This window comes from Physcomitrium patens, chromosome 3, assembly GCF_059467195.1.
Source record: "Physcomitrium patens ecotype Gransden chromosome 3, ASM5946719v1, whole genome shotgun sequence".
Taxonomy (NCBI): Eukaryota; Viridiplantae; Streptophyta; class Bryopsida; order Funariales; family Funariaceae; genus Physcomitrium; species Physcomitrium patens.
Genome location: NC_143412.1, coordinates 3,033,461 through 3,040,402, shown reverse-complemented (window position 1 = coordinate 3,040,402; position 6,942 = coordinate 3,033,461). Strand labels below are relative to the sequence as shown.

General features: G+C 31.3%; 1 long non-coding RNA gene across 1 annotated transcript; it reads right to left on the bottom strand.

The window, feature by feature from the left end:
• Nucleotides 1-4,055: 4,055 nt before the first annotated feature.
• LOC149989474 (uncharacterized) lies at nt 4,056-6,688 on the bottom strand. The gene is made up of 2 exons (XR_016502380.1): nt 5,416-6,688; nt 4,056-4,904 (listed from the first exon to the last, which is right to left on the bottom strand). It is a non-coding gene; the product is annotated as an uncharacterized LOC149989474 (long non-coding RNA).
• Nucleotides 6,689-6,942: the final 254 nt, after the last annotated feature.

Below are 6,942 nucleotides of genomic sequence, written 5' to 3'. Positions count from 1 at the left end.
AGAAGGACCAATATTTTTGCAATTTTGACCACACCATAGCATTTAAAAATACCGAATTATCCTGGAAACCTCGTATGGCCCTCAAATCTTACTCCATTTCTTCATAATGGCTTCCCCAATGATAAAAGTCATTTTTACCAAGGTCTTAAAAATTACTCTCAAAATTCCTAAAAAATTCTAAATAAATTCTAAAAAATCTTATAATGTTTCTATAATGCTAATATCCATTTAAGGCTAAAATTTCCTATCTTAATAATTTTTTATAGTAATAAAATCATTTTAAATCCACTATAAATCCTACTTTTTGTATAAATAACTAAATGGACATGAGGTTTTTTCTCATGTTTTTTTTTTTTTCTAACTACTAACTAATATTTATAGTTTTTTATAAGTAATACATATAGATGTAAGATCAATATATATATTAATCTTAGTAACTAATCCTTATTATTTAATAATAAGTAAAAATACTAAACCAACGTAGATAATTGCCTCCAAGACTTACTAAGACTCCATTTTTTTTCCACTAATACTATTCTTCTTCCTTTAACCTCTTCTAAGCACATCTTCACCTAAAAATTTTAATTTTTGCACTCTATATGAATTCTTTTGACCTAAAACAACTAGTGAGTCAATTTGATGACTCACAGCCTCCAAACTGCAAGGGCAGCAAACCTCCTTGCACTTAAAAATTTACTAAAGATTCATAAAAGCTTCAAAATTTCTAACTTAAAATTTTCTTGGAATTAGACTTAAATTTTCTTTGTTTGCAATAACTTTTACAAAAAAAATTCAACAAGCACCCTGCTACAAAATTCCAAAGCTAACTCTAATGCACTCCCTTTGTACCAGTTGGTAGGAGATCCATTCTTATTTAAGAATTCATTGAAAATTCATAAAAGTTTAAAAAATTCTAATAAATTTTTTTCTAAAAATTAGACTTTATAATGCAAATATCCTCAAAAACTACTAAGAAATCAAGATAGAAATCATTGAGAAATGATTTTTTAAAGTTGGGAGTTCCTTGAGGCTACGGCAAGGTATCCTCTATACTTGAAATTCTGCCAATAATTCATTAAAGCTTCAAATTATGCATGCTTTATGTCCTTGAAAATCTAGTAATCAAAGAAAGGTAGTTAAAAAATATTTCAAAAAAAGAATAAAACTAAACAAATTGAGAGGTAGAAATCTAAGCAATCACAAAATAGATGGAGTTCTTATTAAAAAAAGAAAAATTATGGAATAATTTTGTTATTGAAAAGGAGAGAGAAAGGGCTTGGAAAACCAAGCCACTCTTATACCATTGAATAGATGCTCATAGAGAGGCGGCCACATCTCTACCCTTGATTTCTAAGATTTCTAATCTAGATCTATGTTCTATAGTAATCTTAGACCTAAATCCGGTAATAAGATTGGAAATATCATAACTCAAAAACTAATACCTTTTTGGCAAAATTAACACCACCAATGTGTCCAACAAATATTTTTATCCTAAGATTGACTATTCACAAGCTCAAATCTGAGTTCTAAATCACTATAATCAATTAATTTGCTAATCTAGTTGTAAATTTTAACTGTAATTCTAATTCTAAGTATCCTAATTAGGAGATAAGCAAGGATTCTTACCATCAAAGCCTTCGTGATCACCATTCTTAAATTTGAACTCCCTTAAGTACAAATTCTTGGCAAATCACAACCCCTAATTTTAATTTGGCCTTGAGATAATAACCTTTTGATTTTTGATTTATTTATTTTTTCTCCATTCTTCAACTCCAAATAGTGATAAAAATCACTATGAAAGGAAAGTCCACCATAAAAATACCTTGTCTCCATCTTCTAAAGATCATCGTTAATTTAACAATTAGATTTTATAAATTTTAATCTATTTAAATTACAAAACAAAATTAAGCTTCAAAATCTTGAAATTAATTAGGAAGATAGAGCAATTAGAATTGAGGAGTTTTCTAACCATATTCAAATTAGAGATTAGCCTTGGAGTTAAAAATTAAGATTGTGAATTAATTCAAGATATAATTTCTAAGAATTAGAAGAAAAATTCTACTAAAATTCTAATTTTAATACTAAAAGAGGATATAAACCAGATCAAAAAAAATCATAGACCTTCTAAACTTACTATTTTAGAATTTTTAACAATCATCAATCTAATAATTAAAATTATCTACCTAATTAACAACCTAATACTATAATTTAAGTCATAATTAACTAAAAGACTAATTTAAATCTATAAATTAATCATATTAATATAAAAATTAATAAAATTATATTAAAAATCACAAAATTAATTATAAATAACTATTAGAGCTATTAATTCTGCTCAGAGCTGCTTTTCAATATCTCATAAATGAAGTATTTTTTTGAATTCTTCAACTAATTTTAAATGAAATGTAAAATATTTTTCTTATTATTTTATTCTAATTTTATTCTTTATATAAATTAAAGTAATCTTTCACTTTATATATTTTTTGATTTTGTGAGCTAAAAATCCTTCCTATCCATTTTAAGAAGAAAAATAACTAAACAACAAATTTCAAAGGTAGTAGAAATCAATTGTGTAATTATTTTTATGATTGATTAATTAATCAAGAAATTATAATTTAAAATTTCTAAATAATTTCTTCTAAGTAATGATTACTATTTGATTTAACTTAAAATAAGTGATAAAAAATAAAATAAAATAAAATAAAATAGATAGAAATAATAAAATAAAAATAATTATATGAAAAAAATAGATAGAATAAGGCAAATTAATAAAAATAACATAATTGGATAAAAAATATAAAATTAAATTAAAATAATGTAATTGATTTGAAATAGTATAATTAGAAGAAAAATATATAATTGAATGGAAATAGCATAATTAGATGAAAACCATATAATTGGATGAAAGTCATATAATTGGATGGAAATAGCTCAATTAAATGAAAATTATTCAATTGAATTGAAACAACATAGTTGGATGAAGACTATATAGTTGTGCATAGCAGCACCAGCAATTAGTAGTAGCAAGCAATAGCAAAAGCAAAAAAAAACCTCTCAACTTCAAAACCTCAGAATTTTTTTATTTTAATTCCAAATTTGATGATTCTTTCGTCCAACCTTACTAATTTTTTTTTCTTATAAAATAAATATATCTAAATATAAAAATAATTCTACTAACAATGAGTTCAAAGAGGACTAGCAAGGATATAAAACAACCAACTTATAATATAAGTTTATAACAAACAAAAATAATATAATTCTTTGGTGCTTCAATGAGCCATCTTTGCCAAAGACTCAATCAAAAGGTAAGAGAGGAAGAACAAGGCTTTGAGAAGGCCTTATATATCCAAGTCTTCAAGCTATTTATTGGCATCCATTTATCACAAGGTGATGATAAATCACCATAGATATCAATCAATGCATAGGTTTTAATTCTTAATAATTTAATTAACTAATTTTTTATAAATAATTTATTAATTTATTAATAGAAATATTAATTTTTAAGAAAAATTTATTAAAAGCCGACTTGATTTATTGTCATGAAATTAATGGTTTAAATATAGAATAGCTCTCTATATTCTTTTTTCACCATCACTTGTAGCTTCAAGAGAAAAATAATTCTCTATCTTCTTCCTTCACCATCTCTTGTGGCTTTAAGAATAGAGTAGTTTTTCTTCTACTTCTTTGAGTATTTTTTGTGGCTTCAATAGCAAAGTTAATCCTTATATGCCTTAATCAATGCATAAATGATAGAAAGATGACTCCTCTCACTCTTTCTATTGGCTTCAAGATTATAAGAAGTAGACAACTTTAGTTGAACTTTATACCTACTAAAACTTTATCTTGCTTCAATAGCAACCAACTCTCTTCTATCAGTTTTCATCCTCTTCATGCTACCATATTGTCAAGGACAAGAACTCGATGAAAGCTAAAGAGTAAGTGAGACTTTTCCCAAAGAAATAGGACAAAATAGAAATATGTATATTAAGAAAGAAATTAGAATAGCTATTGCCAAAATACAAGAAAACTAGAGACCCTTGAAACTAGACTAGAAGAAAGAAAGGAGTTGACAAGAGTGAAGAGGGCTTCACTCTTGCCTCTATATATACTATCTAACTAGAAGCCACATGGCGATGTTCTATAAGACCTCCAATATATGTTGACTTTCTAGGCCACATGCCTTTGCTTACAAGGCAAGTTTTCTATGGATGAACCACGTAGTTAGCTTGTTCTTTAAGCTTCCAACATGTGTGGCACATGGCTAACTTGTTGACCAAGTTTCTAGCCTAAAAGTCAACTATAGACTTCTATAAAGTCAAAGCAGCGTCTATGAAGCTTCTAAGAAGCTTCTCTAGAAGATATTACACAATTAACCTACTTTTATCTACTTTTACATACTTTTATCTATTCATATAGGTAATTATATGTATGTCCGTGACATTACCCCCCCTTCTAGGGACGAGTTCCACGAGGAGCGGTGATTATATATTGAAAAAATCTAATATGCGGCGAATTTTATTTGCTACATACTCTGATCTTTGTTCTCTTCGAAGATAGTTGATGGGTCCTCTTAGCCATCGATAGTGTCCCATTCCAGGGCGAGAAGACCACCCTGTTATTTGATCACTGTTGAGGCCTTCATAACTTCCTTCAAATAATACATTTGAAACACCATCAGGAGTCGTTCCTATCTCCAATAATATCACCAAACATCGAGAATCTCTTCCAAGGTCGTGATACCAAATGCGTTGTATCTCACCATCTATTCGAAGAAGAACATGTCGTTCTTGAGGGTCTTCATCTCGGTTGCGTCGTCTTGAAGGTTGTGACAATCGCAATGTCTCATCCGGTAAGTCAGCAAATGAAGGTTCTTGAGTTGAATCCGCTGGTTGTTGGCTCTCCATCTAATTAGCATCACAAATGCAAAGAAGTTACAAACAAGGATAGGAAATTGAATGTTATCTTGCCTCAATCTTGTCTCTTTTATAAGAGAGGTTTTCATCTTGGTTTTGATGGATGTCGTTGATGAAAAACTTTGACTTTAGCTGATGCATTTGCTAGATTCCTGGATGGCTCCCATGTGCGCTCACTAATATCATATCCGCGCCAATGAACAAGATATTCCAGCTTATTTCGGCGCCGCCTTGAGTCTAATATCTCTTCCACCTCAAATTCTTCATTATTAACTACTTCTATAGGAGGCGGTGGCATTTGTCTTCTTCCTTGTATATCCACTGTCTTATATGCTTCAAGAAGAGACACGTGGAATACAGGATGGATCTTCATTGACTCCGGTAGATGTAACCGATATGCAACTGGGTTGATCTGTTCAGAAACAGAAAAGGGGCCAAGCCTACGATAGTCCAATTTGTCACAAGGTCGAGTGGTCTTGATATTGCGACGAAGTAGCCATACCTTATCACCCACGTTGAGTTGTGGTTGCTCTTTACGATATACATCTGCATTTATCTTTTGTCGTTCTTGAGCTTTCTTCAACTGCGCCTTCATTATTGCATGTAACTCTGACAACCAATTTGCCATATCTTCTGCTGCAGGATTATCAACTTTTGAAAAATCAAAAGTATCAAGTCGTGGATGATAGCCATAATTGGCAAAGAAAGGTGTTTGTTGCGTGGAAGAATGTACTGTATTATTATAAGCAAACTCTGCCAATGGCAGAAGGATTGTCCAATCATCTTGTTGGTAGTTGATGGTACACCTTAAATACTGTTCCAAGACTTGGTTTACGCGCTCTGTTTGTCCATCAGTTTGAGGATGGAAAGCTGAAGATAGCTTTATGTCCACTTTTAAAATCTTGAAAAGAGTCCTCCAGAATCTCGACACAAATTGAGTTCCCCTATCCGATATGATATCTTTAGGTAATCCATGATAGCGATAGATATTATCAATGAAAAGCTTAGCTGTTTCTTCACCTGTGATAGATTTTGTACACGGCACAAAATGTGCCATCTTGGTGAAACGATCTACTATCACAAATATAGAATCATAAGATCTTGAGCTTGGAAGATCTGTGATGAAATCCATAGAAACAGAAGACCATGGTTGTTCTGGGATAGGTAATGGTTGAAGAAGTCCGTAAGGTTGATGACGGGGAATTTTTGATCTTGAACAAATATCACATGATTGTACAAAGTCTTTGACTGACTTCCACATTTGTGGCCACCAAAAATCTCTTGATATGAGTTCCAAAGTCTTATTATATCCAAAGTGCCCTACTGCTGGAAAGTCATGACGTGCTTGAAGAACACGCAAACGTGCTTTTCCTTCTGGAACATATAGGCGTCCTTCAAATTATAATAGATTATTCTTGAACTCGAACTTAGAAGAATCATGAGACTCGGAAGAATTATTCTCGATATCATGAACAAGAGGGTCAGAGGACATACTGGACTGGATTTGCTTGAGAAAAGTTGAATCAACAGTCAGTGTTGATTTCACTGCTCGGAGATGAAATTGCTCCGGTTTCAAGAGGACCGTTCTTTGTTGCTCAAAAGGTGCATCTCCTTCTTTTGGTGCAAAATAAGAACGTCTAGACAGGGCATCGGACAAACCTTGTTGTTTTCCTGGCCGATAAGTGATAATGAAGTCGAATCTTGACAAAGACATACTCCAACGAGCTTGACGACGATTCAACACGCGTGCTGACATGAAATACTCGAGGTTCTTGTGATCTGTATACACAGTGACTGGACTAGAAGCACCTTCTAGATAATGACGCCATTCTTAAAAAGAATCCACGATTGCAAGAAGTTCTTTATCGTGGATCTCATAATTGATTTCGGCTGTTGAGAATTTTCTTGAATGAAAAGCTATCGGATGAAGTTTGTCATCTGTTCCCATTTGTGATAAAACTGCACCCAAGGCAAAATCTGATGCATCTGTTTCCATAAAAAATGCCTTGGAAAAATCAACACGATATAA